Genomic DNA, 20,689 nt, shown 5'->3' with positions numbered 1-20,689 from the left:
GAGCACACATTAGCGCCAAATGTATTTTGAAAAATATCAATGACGACCTTGTCATTAAAAGTATCGATTGTTTCGTTCTCGCTTTTTCGTAATAACCAAAACCATGAGGTTGTTGCGTCTGGTTCGATTTTCTAAATCCACAGGCATTCTTTACAGGCTTGTGGATATGCTGTCTATATATTTTTTTTCAAATTAGATTCAGTAGCGTCAAGCATATCTTGTGTGCATATATGGCTGTAAAATAAGTGCTTGTGAAGTTCTTGGGCACTCCATCCTGGATTAAGCTAATGTCCCCCCACAACATCGGCCCAGACAAAACAAGATTCCGCACACTAATCAAGAGCGCATGCAGGCAGCCTGGGCACGCCAGCTGATAAAACAACGATCCAATGTTGAAACAAGGTTTAAACTGTAGAATAATTGTTACTGACCTGTACAAAGAATAGTAACGGGTTTGACACGACGTCACTCCGATGCCCGGTGATGTGCCCACTGAGGGGATGCTGGCGTAGCAAGCTTTCTTTTAACCACGGCCGACGTAGTCAAGGTGCCCTCATATTGAGTCGCAAGATTCCGCACGTGTCGTTGCTGGTTGGGATTACATTGCTCATGCGGAAGTGCAGAAGGAATTCGTCTGATGAGCCGATGCACTGGCCGTAGCAGACAGCACAGGTAGGAACACCTGTAGAAAGATTAGTAACGGGTTTGACGTGACGCCGCTTCGATGCTAGATGATGTGCCCACTGTCAATAATTTGTGTCAACACCTTTGAACAGTTTCGTGAAGTACAAAGACTGTTAAGCATTACTTTAGTTTTCTGCAGATTAATTTTTAGACCCACTCTTCTGCTTTGCCTCTCCAGGTCAGTGAGCATGCATTGCAATTGGTCCCCTGAGTTACTAAGCAAGGCAATATCATCAGCGAATCGCAAGTTACTAAGGTATTCTCCATTAACTTTTATCCCCAATTCTTCCCAATCCACGTCTTTGAATACCTCCTGTAAACATGCTATTCACAGCGTGCTTACAGGAGGTATTCAAAGACCTGGATTGGGAGGAATAAAAAATTGGGAGGAATAAAACCTACGGGGCAGAAACCTGGAGGCTTACGAAAAGGGTTATACTCAAATTGAGGACGACGCAGCGAGTTATGAAAAGAAGAATGATAGGTGTAACGTTAAGGGATAAGAAAAGAGCAGATTGGCTGAGGGAACAAACGCGAGGTAATGACATCTTAGTTAAAATCAAGAAAAAGAAATGGGCATGGGCAGGACATGTAATGAGGAGGGAAGATAACCGATGGTCATTAAGGGTTACGGACTGCATCCCAAGGCAACGGAAGCGTAGCAGGGGGCGGCAGAAAGTTAGGTGGGCGGATGAGATTAAGAAGTTTGCAGGCATGGCATGGCCACAATTAGTACATGACCGGGGTTGTTGGAGAAGTATGGGAGAGGCCTTTGCCCTGCAGTGGGCGTAACCAGGCTGGTGATGATGATGATGATGAAAACACCTCTGGTTTAGATGAGATCACCAATCGCTTCGTGTTAGCCCCTATTGCATCCGATAGATGCATTCGGGATTTTTAAAGCGCTTGACTAATTCCGCGAAGCTGAGTTTCGCCGTCACCTCGAATTTGACCTTCATTTGACCGCAGCTGCGTCGTAACCTTGGCAACGCATCATGTGACTCGCCGCGCCGAGCTCCGGCGCCGCCGCGTGCGCTAGGTGCCACCTGACCACGTGACTCGCCGCGAGCCTTCCTACGAGGAGCGCCGCGCTCGCCTAGTCAGGTCGAGCCTGGGCTTGGCTGAGAGCGAGGCCGGGCCTTCTTCTCTGAGCATTGCGCGGGAGCGGGAGGCTTTCAGCCTTAGTCGAACAAGCGGCGTCTAACCACCCCGCGGACATCGCCCGGCGAACTGCTTCACTGGAGTGTGTCCGGAAAGCAACAGGCGTCGCACCATGGAGATCAATGTAGCGACCACGTTCGCGCCCTGTCCGTCGGTGTTTCGAACATGCGCATATTCGCCGTGTCTCTTTGCATGCCTAGCGCTTGCGCTTTCCCTGTGGGACAAGAGGCCTCGCATATTTGAACCACGCGTGTCTACCCAAGCTAAATCACAGTCATGTCTAGCCACCGACTTTGCACAGGCTTCATACCTGGCTTAATAATGATTCTATACCTTAGTATAATATTTACAATTAAATTAAAGATTAATCAAGTTAAACCAAGATTTAAGCAGGCTAAACCAAGCTTTCACTCTGCATATCCGTGCTTAGCCGGGTTAAGACAGAGCCAAGATTTTTTTTTTTCATTTCACTTGTGTTTCCAGCGACAGTTTCATGTAGAGTGGCTAGCTTGAATACCCTTTTATACAAACTCTTAAATAAACTCTTCTTCAAAAAGACAAGTAAGCTGATGAAAGTCAGTCAACAGAAGTCTGGCAGATATAGCATAATACAAGTACTTGAGCACTGCAGTCAAGACACAGCTTAAAGGCACGACGATCATCAGTGTGCATTGTCACTGTCCGCAGGACATGGCTGCCTAACCGCTTCATAACTTCAGACTCGCATGTTTAAAATAGCGCTTCGACTGTACATGAAGCAAAGCATCAATTGTTTTTATTGTGATATCAATTGTGTGGTCCCTCCAGGCGCATTTCTGCCGTCGGCATCACCGTCGCCGTGAGGTTCCGTATGAGTGAAAGCGTGTGAGGGTGAGCCGGTTGACCACGGTTAAATCTCGCGTGCGCAAGCAGAGAACGTGGCCAGGATGCGTGCCTTCTCCTGTGGCGCGCCAAGCAGTAGGGTGAGGCGAGGGTGGAGGGGTGCTATTCTCTGGCGACTGCTACGGTGCCTCAATGTCCTCCTCGCCCGCTGCTCCGTGCAGAGCGGAGACAATCGCGGCATCTGCTACGGCGTTGGCCACATGATTCGCGGACGCCGTAGTAAACGCTTTTTGCCGACGCCGTAGGAATGTGTTTCCGGCGCTGTGTGTCGTGAAAATGGTCGGCGATGTGGCTAAAGTGCGCGCCAGCGCGGGCTTCATTTTCGAAGCAATCTGCCATGTTTATATTGTGCGCGTAGTACCTGTAACGTCGTATGCGCTTTGCTTTCGACGTTTCCAACACTAATTCTAATGTCGAAGCGACGGACGCACGGAGGTCAATTGGCTCGCGGCTGCTGCCGCAATTCCTAACTCCATTTTCACAGACAGCTTCCGCTGCCGTCGTGCAGTGTGCGTTGATGTTTACATGTGCGCGCGTGACACCATGCTCGTTAATTTAGTTAGAAAACATTGAGGGGCTAGTTGGTTTGAATCACTGATAGAATGCGTAAGCGCGACTAAGAAAAGACGTAGAAAGAAGCAGGCACACAAAGACAGTGCTGAGGCTCCGTGTGTCTGTTTCTTTCTACGTCCTCGTTGAGTGACGCTTAAACAATTTGTCATTCCTAATTTAATTAGAAAGCGAACATTTACAAGTTTCTACGGCCGATAAACCTATTACCCTTACTTCGTACAGCTGCCTACTAATTTGCTATCGCAATCGGTGCTTCGCCTTTCCGGAAGAACTCCGATTTTTTTTTAATTTGTCGACCACCAGGAAAAGGTATTCAACGTGCGCGCCAGCCACACACCGTGAAGAACGCACCTCCTAACATCATGTGCAATAATTACAGGCACGTACTGCATCTCTTCATGAGAAAAACCCAATTCAAGGCCATATACATAGTTAATTCTGATGTTAGCGCTTTCAGGGAAGTTGTGGTATTTACTAGTGGCATGTTTTGCTAGCAATGAATAATGTTTTCCCAAACTGTGAAGCAGACCATCCTTAATGGGCACAGACAACTGAATTATATATGTTAAGGAAACGGTCATAAAGTACCACATATTTTGAATATATTATCGGTACTGCACCTTCGGCAACAGTTGCGAACATTGCGTGGTGACGGCACTCGTCATTTGCACTCTGGCACCTGTCCCATTTTTCCCTGTGGTGCAGTGGTGAAAAACGCACGCTGAACTTTTTTGCATTTAGGTTGTTATACATACTGCCACTAGCACTTTTCTACATTAAGGCAACTTTTTCCTTTGAAAGGCCTCCGCACGTCAGTTGTACGGGATATAAAATTCTAAAAACTGGAAGATGAGCAAAACTAGAACAACTCAAAAGTTGGAGCCAGCGTTCCTACAAGTGGACTTGTCTTTTTCAAGCCAACTGTATCTTAAAGGAGGCATCGTATATGCGCTGTCCCAGCATACAGAAAGGCTGCTTCCATGGTCGCCTGGTTAACGCGTGGCTCAGAACCATATTTTTCTGGTGACCCATCTCACCACTCTTAGGGTTTGCTCGTGAGCGAAATGTTCGGCATATTTTTCGGTTTAGGTATATGCCAATGCACCCTTCTCACAACTGAAGATTTTGCTCGGCACAGCATATACACATCTTAGTGTATGCGTCTAATAGGGAGAGGCGGCTGGGTGCGGCAACGACCGAAGGTGTGTTAGCGGCGACGGTGTAGAATTGAGTATAAAGGGGTGCTGTGGACAAGGCCGACGACACTCCCGCGTGTCAACGGGTGTATCAACTGGCCTGCGCACAGCACCCCTCTATTATCTGCTTTGCTAGAGGTCACCGGCCATCGTGTCTCTGAAAGAAATAATAAAATGAACAGCACAAAACAGTCCTCGTGAAAGAAAATTACTGAAGTGGAATAAAGATATAAATAAAAAAAGAAATCAAAGGAGTAAAAAACCACTAAGCAACCGAAGTAAGTGTTGTTTCCTACAGGATGAAATTTAGCATAGCGTATATATTCTAAAGCGCCCTTTGAAACGTTTATGCCTATTGGTTGCAATGTCTTGAAGTTATGGATAAGGTATGATTCTCCGTATTTTCTTTCTCGTTCAGAGTGGAAATGTGACTGTAAGATGTAGAGTTTAAGTTCATCAAAGTTATGCCCGTGTTGGTTGAAATACCCGGCGATGGCTTTCGGAAGCTTTTTGGCTGCGTCCGCGTGAGGTCCGTTTAATCTTATCTTCATTGATTGTTCCGTTTCACCAATATATTGTTTCTTACAGATGGAACGTTCAGGTATATGAATCACAAGCGAACTGGTACAAGTAAAGGCAGTCTTCACTTCGTGTGTATAACTTATGGTGGTGCTTTAATTTTGGTGTCACATTGAAGGTGCCGGCATGTTTCGCACCTGGGGCGACAACATGCTATTATTACGGGGGAATGATGTTGACTGACTTTTGCATCAACTAACATATCTTTAATGTTTCTCTTGCGGCGACAAGCAACCCTTAGTACATCCGGAAACACTTTTCTCAGATGCTCATTACTTGATAAGGTTGGGTTGTATTTTCATAGGATGTTGTTTATGTTTGGGAGGACATCAGAATATTTGTTCAAAGCTGGCGGTCTCTAATATTCTAGTGTAGGCTGTTTGTTAGCTAACTCCGACTGTCGGTCCAATCTCGACGTGACATCACAAGCTTATTCGAGAGCAACTTCTGGATAGTTTCTTTCTGCTAGCGTTGCTTTAAGGTCACTTGGGTAGTGGATGCAATTGCTGTCTTCGCTGAAGATTGATCTTATTCGGTTCACTTGTGCGACAAAAGTTTCTTGCTTGCTGTGTCGCGGGTGATGGGTGTTGTAGCCTTGATATTGCTGGTTCACAGTAGGAATTGGTAAAATATTGATATCAATTTTCAGTTTTCCATGTTGACCGTAGTGTCGAGCCAGTTATCTGACTAGGAGAGTTGTGAGCAATCAATTTATTACTCGGGTTAAAGCGACTGAAATGGTTAATAAAGCCTGTTCACGCACTTGTGTTGTGTTCTCATATTATATCTATGTCGTCCATCTAACGCAGCTCGGGCTGTGGTTTCAAAAGATAGGATATGAATAGGTTTGCTTGAAGCTGTCCTGTGAAATTATTCGCACACATGAGAGCGAATGATGTTCTCCATGCTAGTGGCAATAGTTTGCAGGTAGTCGATAGAATGCAATTGGAAATAGTTGAGCTTGAGAACTAACCCAAGAAGTGACAGGTAAACTTCAAGAGCATGCGTTTGGTGATTGGCTGCGAGAGATTTCGGTACTGCTTGAATTCCTGCACTCATTGGTATGCTAGTGTAAAGGGCAAAAACATCCAAAATGACTTGAATAGCGTGGTCGGAAAGTAATTGGTTGGCGTTGATGCCGTTGATAATCCGAAGGAAGTGCGGCGTGTCTTGAAGAAAAGATGGGAGGGTGGTAGGGATGATTCACAGGTGGTGATTTAAGAATTTAGATACTGACTCGGCGGGTATGCAGTTATTAGACACTATAGGCCCCGACCTGCGATTTCCGCTATAAATAAATCTTCTACGGGAACCTTGTGCATTTTTAGAAGGTAAAAGTGACTGGCTTCCTTGTTCTTGGGCATCATGAAGTGATATTAAGATTGCGCGATTTCTTCCGTTACAGGAGCTCCGCTATTGTTTTTCACAGTATTGCTGTAGTCTGAAGTCGATTTAGAGTCAAGTTTCCTGTAATGGGTGTGGTTGCTAAGTTGTTTGGAGGGCTTATTCTTGTACATTTCTATAGGCGAGATTACGATAGTGCCACCTTTTTCAGCTGGTTTTCTTACAATACAAATGCTTTCCGCAGGTTCTTTAAGGATTTGGTGCTGAGCGGGGGACAAAGTTTTGTGTTTCCGGCAGTGCCGCGCTGACTCTAGAATTTCCGTTCAGATAAGTTTTATGTACCAATCCAAGTCAAGGCACTGTTCGGTTTCCGGTGTCCACGAGCTAGGTGGTCTAAGATAGTCTCTTTATTGTTTTCCTGCGTCTGGGCCATCGAGAAAGAACTCCTTGATGCTCATGCGTCTTAAAAACTCTGTTATATCTTTGTGGAGTTCGTATTCGTTTACTGCGTTTTTGGTGCGACAAAGCTTTAGACCACGCTTCAGGACATCAACTTAATCAGGGCTTGGACTCTTGAATATGTCTACTACATTGCTGCAGTGCCGCTTTGTTGCAGTTCAGATGCGATTTATATGCTGGAATGTTCCTTCTGTAGGAAACAATATATCGGTGAAACGGAACAATAAAGGTTAAACTGAGATCGCGCGGACACAGCTGAAAGGCTTTCCAAAGCCGTCGTTCATCATTTCAACCAACCAGGTCACAACCTCAATGAACCGAAACTCTACATCTTGCAGTGGAATTTCCGTTCTGAACGAGACAGATTATACAGACAGTCACATTCTCCATAAGTTCAACACATTGCAACCAATAGGTTTAAACGTCTGAAAGTGAGCTTTAGGATCTATTCGCTATGCTAAATTGCAAGCAATAGGCAGCAACACTTCGTTTGGTTGCTTAGTGGTTTTTTTCCTTCCGTTTTCTTTTATTTATATATTTATTACATTTCAGCAATTTTTTTCACGAGCACCATTTTTTGCCACTCCTTTTATTATTTCTTTCCGAGAGACGATGGCCGACCACTTCCAGCGAAGCAGATAAAAGAGGGCTGCCGTTCACTCGCCGGCTGACAAACAGCCCTGTCCTCAGCCTAGTGCACAGTACTCCTTTATTTTCAATTCCACACCCTCGCTGCGAACACACCTTCGGTCGTTGCCGTACCCACCCGCCATACAATCTATAGCCTTTAGAAGAAGACTACCTATGTATACTGTGCCGAGGAAAGCACATGTCGCCTTAAAAAATACAAGTCCACTTGTCGAAACACTCGCTCCTGCTTTTACCTGGTTCTCGTTTGCTCATCGTCTTGAATTTGCATCTCCCGCCTTCGTTGTGTTTGCCCTGTAAAACTGGACGGTAGCACGTAGAGAGTACGGAAATACATACCATTTTCGCAAACGCAAACACTGCAGTTGGTGTTTCTTGTTGAAAGATGAAGCCCGGAGCGAAAGTCATGGTGTCACTTCATCACTTGAACTAATTAGAAGGCTGGAATAGAGTAGCAAAATCCAAGTTGAGCGACAACTCAGAATACATGAGCACATAAAAGGAAACACATATGATGGAAACTCCCTGGTTTGCTAAAGCTTCATGATTTTTGCTTTACAAGGCGAGGCTGTGTTTTCGAAATAACACAACTAGTATCCTTAGCGCCCTCCTTTTTCTCAACAATGAAAATTCTTGGTTTGCTTACGGAGAACAACGCTGAAAATATCTTGTCATTTTTATGACAAAAAGTTGTTTTTCGCCAGCTTGATAGATTTCTTTGCAAGAGAACGCTGTATAGAGGCCGTATTTTTTATCATATAATTGTGGAACACTAGCCAAGTGTTTTATGTTAGAGCTGATCATTCAATACGTGCAATAATGTTTTTCTTTGGATGTGCCAAAGCAATTTATCAAATTAGGCTGCGCAATGATATTCCACGCCTAAAAAACCTACTGGGACTATGTAAACGTTAACTGCCTTTCCTATAGTCTGCGACAATTACCGTCATAATAATTCAAATCTCTATTTATGGTTTCATTGCAGCGTAGATATTATAAACACAAATGTGAGTTCACCAACCATTGCGATTATGGGTTGTGCTGCTTGAACAAAGACGGCCATAGTACTTGTCAACATGAGGCAAAGCTGGGTCAACCTTGCACGAACGCAGCCTCTGGTGGAGTCTACACAAATGCCTGCCCCTGTGGGAGCGGTCAAGGTAATTTAAAAACCTATTGGTTTCCCATACCACCTTCGCTGTGTGCGTGTCGCAAAAGTGGCTCTTTAGTTGATGCAAGGCATAGCGGTAAATGGGCCACCGTTCGCAGGAATCATTTGTCGAGAATTTCACACATGAATCTAAGTACAAAGAAACATCTCCGGAAATTTTGCGGCCTGATAGGGAGAAGTTAACTGTCTCTATCTCCAAATCTTACAGGACAGACATTTTTGAAGTAATTTATTTGTGAGAATGTTAATCTGAATTATTATGGCTAATGCAATTCACTGCTCAAGATAACTAAAATTCATGGCACTAGAGTACAGGGTGTTAAGAATTACGCTTTATGCTTTTGGTAAATTTAGGCACTGGGAGGTACGCGAAGCCCACCTGTGTAAATAAATTATGCGGCCAGGGGGACACAAAATGAAATGATAATTATCGCTGTCAGCAGCCCAATTAACTAAAATTTAATAATTATCTTTTTGTTGACGGCAGTAGGTGGGTATGTTTGTATGGAAAAAATAGAGGCAGCCGTGTTTCTGTATAGCATCAGTTGGAAGAATTCTTCCAGCGTGTCTGTGCTCCGAGATACCCGACTCCAAATTTTGATTATCGTTCTCATGATTACGCATGCAAGAGAGTTATGATGGGCGCAAGGCTGCCCCCTAATGTAACGTGGCTTTTGCATTAGTCGTTTAGTCTGACACAGTGTGGAGGCAGTGGCAACGATAACTGTTCCGCTTCCCCTCTCGGCTGGCGAAATAAAAAAAAAATCGAAGAACCCGGAACCGCTGTCGTAACACGCGAGTGCGCAGCCTGTAACGATGGCGGCAGCTGCCATGCCGAGTTAATGGCGCCAGCAGAGAAGCCGGAGTGCAGTGCGCGTGCGTAGTGGTGACTTGACGAGCGGACATGGTGCTTGCCTGGTCTACGCAAATAACGTGACTGCAAAGTTCCAAGTATTTTCAGTTTTGTTGAAATCAACAGCAACAACTGGCACGGCACACTACGCTGTCATATCTTGATATGAGAGAAAATTTCACCGCTAACTGCCACCTATAAACTTGTTTCTGAAAATTGGACTTATATACATATAATGCCTTTTGACGTCCATGGTAATCATGCACACAGCCCTTGTTGTACACCTGATATTTTACCGGTGGCCTGGCAACTTAGCATTGCAAATGCAATAAACCTATTAGAGCTAATGCCAAGAAAAAAAACATATCTATTCTTTGAGGGCCATAAATAGAAGCAAAACAAAAAGTACTCTAGAAATCGTGATCACCCTCTCGGCATCTTATTTCGTGCCAACTTGCTGACAGCTTTACCATTTAAGCCAGTTTATTTATGGGTGACCTCTGAGTCAGTGCCTACGAGGAACTGAGTCTTGCGCCTTTGCTGATATATGTACTTTCAGAGCCCTTGGCTATCAGCTTGTCAGCCTATATAAGAAATATACCGAAACCACTATGGTCACTTGAGTGTTGATGTGTCAATTAAGGTTCTCCGAGTTAACGCTCAGCTCACTCCAAGAACCACAAAAACCAGGACTTCGTTATTCGATTAGTGAGCGAACATATGTTGTAGTACCTACGATGCCGACGACGCTCGCTGATGTCACCCGGACTATCTTACGTCTTCTATGCACGTGAATGCGTTGCAAATACCTGTATATCTATTTGAAATTCTCCCTGTAACATTTTGGTGGAGGTTGCAGGCTCTTCAATGCGCACGACGGATTTACGGAGTGGGCGTTACTTGCATACATCGTAAAGGCCACTTTATTGCTAGAAGGCTTCGCGCACCTTGCCACCCGCGCCGACCGTCATCGTGGCATAACCGCGCTACCCGGGAACCTTTTCTGATAGGCATAATACCGACGTTGAAGATTTGCTTCAAATATAAGAACGGGTCCCCGTGAGCAATCACTGGGACGAGACCGTCATGCTTGCTAACCTGATCTTTCACCCCATGGGCATGGCCCGCGTCAGCTTTGAGACCCACCAAGACGAAGTCGCTAGCTGCAATTTGTGCAAACAAAAGCTTACTGATTTGCTTGGCAAACTTGTTTGCTGCCATATTTCCGCGCAGAAAGACATTTCGTGCCGAGTTCAGGCTTGTACTGACTCTTATGTGACATATATCCCGCACGCGCTTGTGCTTTGTCGGAAGGTTGACGAGAAGATGCCGGAAGCGGTGAAGGTCACCCATATCCTTAAAGGAATCACTAACGACGTGTTTACTCTTCTGGTCTTCAAGAACTTTTCGACAGCGCAGCACATTGTTGCTGAGTGGCATCGCTTTGAGGAAGCAACAGCCGTCGCACTGCCCCCCGCTTTTTTCGCCTTCCTAATACGGCTGCAACACCAACCTGCAGGATTGTAGTTGACGACATGGACCGTGAAAAGACCACTTTTCTCCTACCTGATGGCCTTTATCGATTTAAAGTGAAGCCGTTCGGCTTATGTAATGCCCTGGATACACATGAACGTATTATTTACGTGCTCCTATACGCCTTTGAATAATCAGTCTGCCTGTGCTACCTCGATGCAGTTACCGTATTTTCGCCAACAATTGCCACGCACCTAGATCGTGTTACGAGAATTGTTTCCCTTTCCCGCAATTTGAGCTAAATTCGTCCAAATGTAACTTCGACCGCCGGCAACTTATGGTGCTCTGTCACCTCGTAGATTCTTCCTGCGTCTGTGTTGATCGCGAGAAGGTTCGCTCCATCAAGAATTTCCCCGTGCTGTTTTGTGCCAACGTCATTCGAACCTTTGTGGGCCTCTGCTCGTACTTCCGCCGGTTCCAACGCAATTTCGCTAATGTTGCACGCCCTCTCAAGGAACTTCTCATGAAAGACGCAACTTTTGTCTGAGGTCAGGAACAAGCTACTGCGTTCACTGAGCTTACTATACGGCTCATTTCACCACCAGTTCTCGCCCATTTTGACGCGACCGCATGAATTGAAGTTAGCCCCAATGCCAGTGGTGATGGAGTCGGCGCTGTTTGGGCTCAGCGCCAAGATGGTTCCGACCATAATATTGCGTACGCTAAGCGTCTTCCGTCTCAAGCCGAATGCGATTACTCTAACTGAATGCAAGTGCCTTGCCCTCCTTTGATCAGTGGGTAAACTTCACTCCCACTTGTACGACCGGGAGTTCACAGTTGTCACCGACCATCAAGTATCATGCTGGCTTTCAATCCTGAAGAATCCCATTGGACTTCTCCGTCGGTGGCCCCTACGATTCCGAGAATACTTATAAATGTTGTGCATAAGTGCGTCTGATTGCAAGAAGACGCTGATTGCATGTCGCGCCGACCGCCAGATCTCGTTTTGCTGTAGCGCAAGCTGAACAAGGACAACGGGGGTGCAATAACGTAAAACTATTCCAAACTTTTTTATTCCATTTCTGCAATCAGCCCTCCGCCATTGGTCAAAAACATTTTCGGACCACCAACACTTCACCTGTCTGTCACGCGACGTTATAGAAACCGCGATAGCTCCACATCTGATATGACATGTATTCACTGATTATGCATAATTTGAGCAAACAAAACAAATATACTTATTTCTGATTCGACGCCTTTTGGCAATTAGCCCTCGGCTATTGGTAAAAAGTTTTCGGGCTACACCCACTTCACCTGCCTCCTACGCGACGTCACAAAACCGCAACAACTTACCGCGTCAAAGTGACGTGTATGCGTTAGAGATGCATTAATATGCCGAACAAAACTGAATTTTCTTCTGAATAGCCGCAGGCTGCCCCGTTCCGAATGAAATAAAAGATGGTGGCCGCTGATCGCTCAGGCACTGGCTACTCGCGCTTGCCGGAGAGCATGGGTTTATTTGCTTGTAATAAAACATTTTCGGTGGTCGAGTAACCTTTTCGAGCCCTTTCGGCACGTTTACGACCTCGTTCTGCCAACTCTTCTTTGCTGAGGATCGGTTTTAGCGTGATTCGCAAGCTTCTGTTGCATGCCGCCGCGATGTCGTCGAGCCAGCGGAAGCTATGTAAGGGAAAGCGAACGAAGCGTAGACGTCGGCAGCACCCTCTTCATATGATTATAGATTTTCAGTGCAGTGGCTCGGCCCCATTGAATCCCTATACCCTTGGGCGGGCTGCTCGCCTCTTGTGAGTCAATTAGATAAGACAAGCCGCTCAGTGTAGGAAATGTTATTCGCTTTTCAAGCAAACAAGAGTGACCTCCTTGAACGAGGAGAGCGTTTGATTGGTCTGTTGAGACAATCCTGCAGGTGATCCCGCGATGCTCTCGTCGGCGGTTACGCAAATTTGACGTCAGGAGACTGGAATAAAAACATATTGGTATAATTTTACGTCATAGGGCGCCAGAAAGGGACATCTGACGCACACAGCGCTAACTTTCAATAATTTATTTCCTGTTCTCGTCGCTATATATACACCCTAGAAACGTCATACAACACGTGGAAAATTTCTGTAAAAACGAACACGAAAGAAAACACAAAAAGAAAAGAAAACAATAAACACAGAAGCAGAGCCACCGAAGCTTCCCGACAGCGGCGAGTATACCTACGTATTGTCGCTTACTGCGTTTGAGAACATCGGAGAGGAGCAAAGCCGTGACCGCTACTTGCAAGATGTCATTTTTCGGTTGACTTCTGAGACACCTCCCACTTCTCTGCTGACGTTTGTGCTGTAGGATGGCGCCTTGTACCGTTACAACATGCACGCCAGTGGTCCCAAACTACTCTTGGTTACTCCCACTCATATGTGTGACACTGTCCCTCCAAAGCTACAGGATGTTCCTACCGCAGGTCACCTCGGTGTCCTTTGGACTTATGACTGTGGTCGGCATCGTTTCTTTTGACGTGGTATGGACCGTTCTATCGACCGTTACGTCACTTCCTGTGAACAATGCCAGCGCCACAAGAAACCAGCAGTACTCCTAGCTGGCCGCATTAAGAGGGCGCTTTAGCTCGGGCCAAACTCCAACGCGGCCTATTCAAATACATGTAAAACGCAAAAACAGTTTTCTGAGATAACCCCAGCACGGTTTTAATAAAATTTGCTGCATTTGAGAGATAATGTATAATTATAGTGACTGTGGGAAGCGAAATTTTGATTTATGGCTGAATTTTCTTAAAAAAGATTTTCAAAAATTCTCTAGTCTGAAAAAAATAGAAGCACGAAGTTTACAAACTTAATTTTTCTGTATCAAGAACAGATATCGCGGTTCTGTAAACGGTATCCGCAATATCATTGAAAGCGGACAAGTTTGATATGTCACTTTATATCTTATGTGAAATTGTTATGTTTTGGGCAAGGGTTTGGAAAATCTGTATTTCGATATACTAGATTTTTGAGATTAATTTGTATCATATAAATTTTGTCCGCTTTAGATATACTCTCAGATGCAATTCACAGAATTGTGATACTATACTTCCTTGCTAAGGTACATAGTTGTAAACTTGATAGTTTAGTTTCCTGAAAATTCTCATTTTTTGCAAATTTGTAATGAAAAATTGTCGACCTAAACCAAAAGTTTAAACCAGCTATCACTAGATTATAATTTTTTTGTTTTAAATGCCACAAACCCCGTCAAATTTGGCACAGTGTTTGCCGAGAAAAACGAATTCTCTTTCTATATGTATTTAGGATGGAGCACCCGAGCTAACGCTTAGTCTTAAGCCCCTTGAAGTACCATCCGTTCGTGTTGTCCTGTACCATTTCCCACTATCTGCCTGCAAAAATAAGCGGAAATAAGTGACTCCATAAGCCTGTACGGGTTCACGGGCGCTCCCCCAACCAGCTGTTCAACCGAAGTTGCCGACTTACCACAGTGCTCCGCGACAACTCCTCACCGACCGGGTCCGCTATTTCATATCAATGGTCGTCGAGGGCCTCTGGCACTCCTGCGCTAAAAAACGCAGTTTGACAATAACCTGCCACCTTTAGACCAATGGCCTCACAGAGCGTCTTAATAGAACTATCAAGGACATGCTTGCTGTGTATGTTTCGACTATAGTCGCTGGGACGTCACTTTGCCCTTCGTAAAATTTGCCTACGATTCCCCCCAACATGACTCTGCGGGCTTATTCCGTTTTACGTCTTGTGTGGAAGAAGCACCACGATGCCATTTCACACGCTCCTTGCTGCCATTCTTGAAATGCTGTCATAATACGCCCGTGATGCAATCTTAAGAGCTGTAGTGGTACGGCAGATTGGCCGCCTGCGCCTAACCACGTTGCAGGAGTAGCAACGACGCTTCTGTGATGCCCACCACGGGGATGTCCAGATGAACCCTGGTCATATGGTACTTTTTTGGACACTGTCACGGCGAGTTGGCCGTTGTGAAAAGTTTATTTCGCCTTACTCTCGCCAGTACCGTGTTTTACGCCAAGTAGCTGCCGTCAGGCATAAAATTGCGCCTCTGTGTTCCACCATGTCTTGACCTCCCAGCGATCTCGCCCACGTCACCAACCTTGAGCGATACCCCTCGGACAACCTAGCACGCATTGGAACGGCGCCTTCGCTGCCTGGGGTCATCATTACCAAGCACTGCCAAAGACGGAAGCTAAGGGCAGTAGAGAATAGGACGATGGCCGATGACGTCGCGCACACTGTCTTCCATCTTGTGTGCCAGCGAATGGGTTGGCATTATCTGTGAATATATTTCAACATCTCTTCTCCCTGTAACAAGATCGTTACCTTTGAGACTTGAGTGAATTGTTTTTAAAAGTCAGAATGCCGCATATGAAGGTAGCGGGAGAAAGTCATAAGGAATTCAAAATGTATTCATTATATTTTGATGCTGATAAAAATGACGGCATATTGTCATATCGTCTGAAATATTGGCAGAACGTACAACTATTCCTGACTTATGCAAAGCCAGATGACATGGTATGCTTTTGGTTCAGTCAATCTGTAGTTTATACACGTATAGAACTTACTTGCTCTTAATATGTACTTTCTTTACAAATAGTCATATGGATTTCAATCAACGAGAATCCCTCTATAATGAGAAAAATTTTAATCTTTTTCTACTGCAGTGTCGTGATTTTGTTATTAGAGATGCTTTTATTTTTGCTCTTATGCTTAAACTAGGCGAGAGGAGTAGTCCAAGTAAACTATGACATTCTTCAGCCTGATTGCATTAGGCTTCATTATTTGAACAGGCGGAACACTGTTCTGTAACTATCAAACGCACCCTTTCACACTTTGGCGCCCCAGGAACTGCTTTCAACAAAGGACGCGCACAGAATTTTTTGCGTCTGAATATCCTGCATATGGTGGTGCCATTGAAGTTAAGGACGCGCTTTCCATGTATTGGTTACACTGCCGTAGAGTTGAAAGTATCACAGGCAATACTTCAGCTACTGGCGAAATCTCTCTGCCATAAATAATGAGAGACAAGACCGCTGGTAAATAAAGCTCATTTTCCTGGTGCCGCTCGTTATTATTGCATCAGGGCAATAAATGATAAATTTTAAGATATATTGTGTTGCTTAGAGTGTGGAAACTGCCAAGAAACCTAAACCATACTGCACAGTTTAGTTTTTAGCTGCTTGATGTCGCACGTGAGTCATGTCGTAAAGCTAAGCGCAAAATTTTCCTTATTTCCTCATCTGTGAGGCAGTATTCAGATATTAGTGTTTGTTGATAATTTTGTCAAGAACAGTATAGTGAAAATGATGGTTTTTATTTTAAAGGAAAGATATATAGGAGAATATAAAATACGTTATTTTGTGTTTGTTCATTTTCAGTGTGGGTGTTGCTGATGTTAAAAATTTAAATTTCTTTCATTTTACAGGAAGATGCCATAATCGTGTGTGCACAGCATACAGTGGTTAGCCTGCAGTATAAAATCATGACATTTTATTATGAACAAATAAAAGATAACCATGAGTCCCATTGTTTGCATAAACGAAGGCTTCTTTCAATGACTCTTTTTGTTGACACAAACCCTTTCTTTTTGGCCTTGTTCTGTTGACAATAAGAAAGACTGTACTGTCCACTCTAGTATTCCGTACATCTCATTCGAAGGCTGATGATGAATCTTGCGTCTCATATTATTTTAAGTAAAAGAACAATGTGGATGATTCTACGTATTGTGAGACTTTATATGTTGGTGGGCATTGCCGTGAATACACCTATAGCTACGAGTCATGCGTGTTAAAAATAAGAGTATAAATTCCACACACGCCACACAAGTCTTACTGTCTTTATTTTTCAATACTGTCCGCTCATCACTCGCCAAGCATGGGGCACTAAAAGCCGCTGTAGGCGACAGGAGGCGTCCTGTAAAACATTCCCTGCTGTGAAAACAAAGTATCGTCTTTACAGCATTAATGTCCGAGAATTGGTTTCACACTGTAGGTTTGTCTGTGTTGTGTTCTTGTGCCTGCATTGGTGCGTTGCGTGTCCCGAGAAATCATTCATGGAAAAATATTGCTCTCGCTCTGGAGTTGGCAGTTCCGGATGGCACAAGTTTAAAGGTAGCCCGCTTATGAGAAGCCACATGACGTTATTGGCTGACTTGTCGTTCTCATGTGTGGTGATTTCTGAGCTTCCGGCGATCGCTCGTGGCCACAAAAGTGTAGTATATTTCTGACTCTACGCCTTCAGGATAAATTGCGGTGAAATAATGAAGCTCGTACGAAGATGATCCTCGCTTTATAACAATCGTCTTTTGTGAAGAAAGCTGTGGAACAATTTAAAATAATTTAAAAACCCTTCTGCGCCCACGCTGAACCTAAGCTTCCTACCACTATATTTATTGCCAGTGGTAATCATTCCGCTGAATAGTTTAATAGCGAAAGTAAAGTCTTGTCAAATTCATAGGCAGAACCCCTTGGACGTTTCTGAATGTGGAGGCTGCTATTGATGCTGTACTACCAATTGGCGCATGTGCAGGATAGCACTCATATTATGAATTGGCTTCCATGTAGCCCGATGTGTGCTACCGGGCGTGCATACTTCTAGACGCGGGCTCTATTGTATTGGTGTTCGCTTAATGAAGAGAGGTTCAAGCTTTATTGGTATACACAAGATCATTAAGCGAAGCGTGAACATGGTATAGACTTCATATGCATTTGAGGTATAAAAATGGCGACCAGGTATTATGCCTAATCGGAGAAAAGCAGCTACAGGCTTGGGCGCGTGATTGTCGAAGAGGAAAATTAGAAATAGAAATCTTACATGTGCCAAACAATCGCTGTCCGTCATGGTTCTTGTTTGCCCTGTTTAGTTAACAAAAATGCAGGCTCTATTACATACAGCAGTGGTGCGTATAACAGGCGTACGTGACGCTTGCCCATAAAGAAACTATGGGTTGGGTTGAGTTGAGTAGTTGCAGGCTACTTGTGGGATTAGCCTTGCAGATGCTACCGCCAATCGCTCCACCGTAGTGACACTTAAATAAATCACAGAAATCAGACACAGACCTCACAATTACAAATAGTCCCTCCTAAGGTCACCATGTGGAGGCCAAATCCGTGTCCTGCAGGTAATTTGAAAGAAGGCGAGAAACCTCCTTCATACACAATTGGTTCCCGCGTGGGAAAACAATGTCTTGAAGAGAACTGTGAGGAATTCCTGTCTTCTTGAGGGACCCGAATAACACACTCCTTTCCGCGTTATACAGAGTACAGCACATAAGGTAATGTTCTATGTCAGCGCACACACCACACGTTGAACATAATGGAGACAACGCCAGGCCCGTCTTATACATCCACGCAGGGGTACGAGCAGAGCCCTTGCGAATGCGGAGCAGTAAAGTGGCTTGGTTTCTTTTGAGACCCTTGGCCACACATGGCTTGTGAGGCGAGCTGCGCGAAGAAGTGAAGTGGCACAACACCACTTCTCTGAAGAGTCTCTTGTCCTCTTGAGGCAATTTTCTCAATGGATTCCCAGACAGCGATCTATCGGTGAGGCATTGCAAGCATCTCTAGCTGTGTCGATTACTGTACTGCGATGGGATGTTCTCAAAATTCCTGCGCTACTCTAGTGATACCACAGAGTCTATTATTACAAGTGTAAACACGCCGTCGTTTCTTAGGTAAATCTCTATTGTGTCAATACAGAAAGAAAGTCCGTGCAACGTGGCATGCGTAAAACATTATGCGCATTTTGAACGAGTAATACGAGCAGTGACCTAATTGCAAGCAGCGCCTGCAGCTTCTTTGCGTAAGCTGCGCCATGGAAAACGACGTTTGGTGCATTCAGCAACACGAGCAACTTTGGTAGTTGCAAAATCAGCTTTTTTGCTAGCTTCTCCAAGTCTATGCGATATACAATAGATGCCATTCACGATGCATAGCCACCTGGCAACGCTGTCAACATCCGCTATCTTTGTTACGGCGCAGATATGTGTAGGAAAGAGAAAAGTTGAAAGTCACTTTAGCTTACGCTAAAGACGACAAAGGCGAAAGGATTGCTGCGTTGCTACTTCCTATTACTTGTTTTCTCACAGCCAAAGTCGTGGGTTCCTGTGGCTTAATTACATATGTCCTAATTACTATGCCCTAATAAACACGGCAATCAACGCCAATTGTCATGGGCTCGGGTGAAGTATTTAACTCTAGCCTAATAACTGTTTCTCAGTTAACATAGTCTTCATTACCAAAAGCCGCGGCTCCATTTACATATAGCCCTGAAGTAATCAGCCAAGCTGTTTTAAGTAAACTTCAAGCACCTCCCAATAACGAGCTCATCTATGCTTGAGCGCTTTCCTTACGAACAGCTGCACAACTATAGCTGAAGTTTAATGAACTCGCTAAACCAACACGCCCCGTTCTTGTTCCTAGCTTCGTACTTATACACGGGACACGCCAACATTTCTTCGTTCTGTGCCCGTATATGGGCGCTTTTATTATTTTTTTTCCTTCTTAGGCACCGGCTAGAGCGTTTCTCGTAAGAAACCCCATTCAATATAATGTTGCGCCACTGTAGGCTTCAGTTCGGCCGGCGACATTTGTCAAGCGTGGTCTACGCCAGCGCCGCCGCATCATCTCACGCTGAAAGGCCCGCTCCCAGGAAACCGCTCGCACCACTAGAGAACCTTCTAGTGCACTGTAGCGAGTGTGTTTGTAGTCTCGTTAGCAATAAGTAAAAAAATAACTAAAGTTATATTGAAGTCGGAGTAAGGAGTTCCTTATTAAGAAATTTTTTTCATGGCTAACGTTACAAGTAATTAACATGCCACACTGCAAGAAATAGCGAGAATCCACTGTAGCTCTTGGCCTGTTTATGGCCACGCCGGGTTATGGCACCACAGTTGCTTGGGGGAAAGCATCGGTTTACTAATACTCGCCAAGTCGCCGTTGCTGCCGTCGCTTGTTTGTAAATGGTCTTTCTAAGTATAACGCAGCCTTTTGGCGTGGTGCGTCACCACGTACCCGAGCACACGAGGGTTGGACCCTCCCGCGCGTAGCCGTGCGTGGCTTAGCCGTGTCTGGGGAAAAGGGGATCCTGGGGGTTGAGCTGATGCTGGGCGTTTGGACCTTTAAGGCCCCTTGGTGGAGGCAACACATCCCATTGGCCTCTGCTTCACATAGAAGGCACCCCCGGACTGACCTACATGGGGGAAATCCGCAGTCGCCTTTTCCTGTGCCCCTCTTCAATCTTTTCCTGTCTCTCTCACTTTCAATCTTTACTGTCTTCTATTCTCTTATTCCTACTTCCGTATTTCTGGGCGACAAGGGTTAACCGTTTGTAATATATTCAACCTTGTGTCTGTACATCAGGTCATAGTGGCGGTGTATAGCTGGCGTCTACAGGTTTATTGGATCCTGCAGCGTCCCTTTGTTGGGCTCGGTGGCGGGTGGCAAGCACGGCTGCCGAATTTTCAAGCCATCCAACGGCAGAAGCGTTGCCGCGACTTTCAGATCGGCCTGTGAAAATAGGTCGCACCGAAGCAACTTTCCAGTGCTCTTTAAAACCAACCGAAGACTCATTTCCAAAATACCACGTTCTTCACAGTGAACGCAACACAGCCGTCAGAAAAGTGTCCCAA

General features: G+C 45.0%; 1 long non-coding RNA gene across 1 annotated transcript in view; it reads right to left on the bottom strand.

The window, feature by feature from the left end:
* Positions 1-629: 629 nt before the first annotated feature.
* The window catches only part of LOC142586928 (uncharacterized), a 59,819-nt gene continuing 39,759 nt past the window's right edge, over positions 630-20,689 (bottom strand). The window contains exons 2-4 of the long non-coding RNA XR_012829299.1: positions 14,512-14,588; positions 7,866-7,967; positions 630-682 (exon numbers count right to left, since the gene is read on the bottom strand). This is a non-coding gene — a long non-coding RNA (uncharacterized LOC142586928). The remainder of the gene's footprint in view (positions 683-7,865; positions 7,968-14,511; positions 14,589-20,689) is intronic.

This window comes from Dermacentor variabilis, chromosome 7, assembly GCF_050947875.1.
Source record: "Dermacentor variabilis isolate Ectoservices chromosome 7, ASM5094787v1, whole genome shotgun sequence".
Classification (NCBI taxonomy): domain Eukaryota; kingdom Metazoa; phylum Arthropoda; class Arachnida; order Ixodida; family Ixodidae; genus Dermacentor; species Dermacentor variabilis.
The sequence above is the reverse complement of the archived record's forward strand: the minus strand, read 5'-3'. Positions and strand labels throughout refer to the sequence as shown.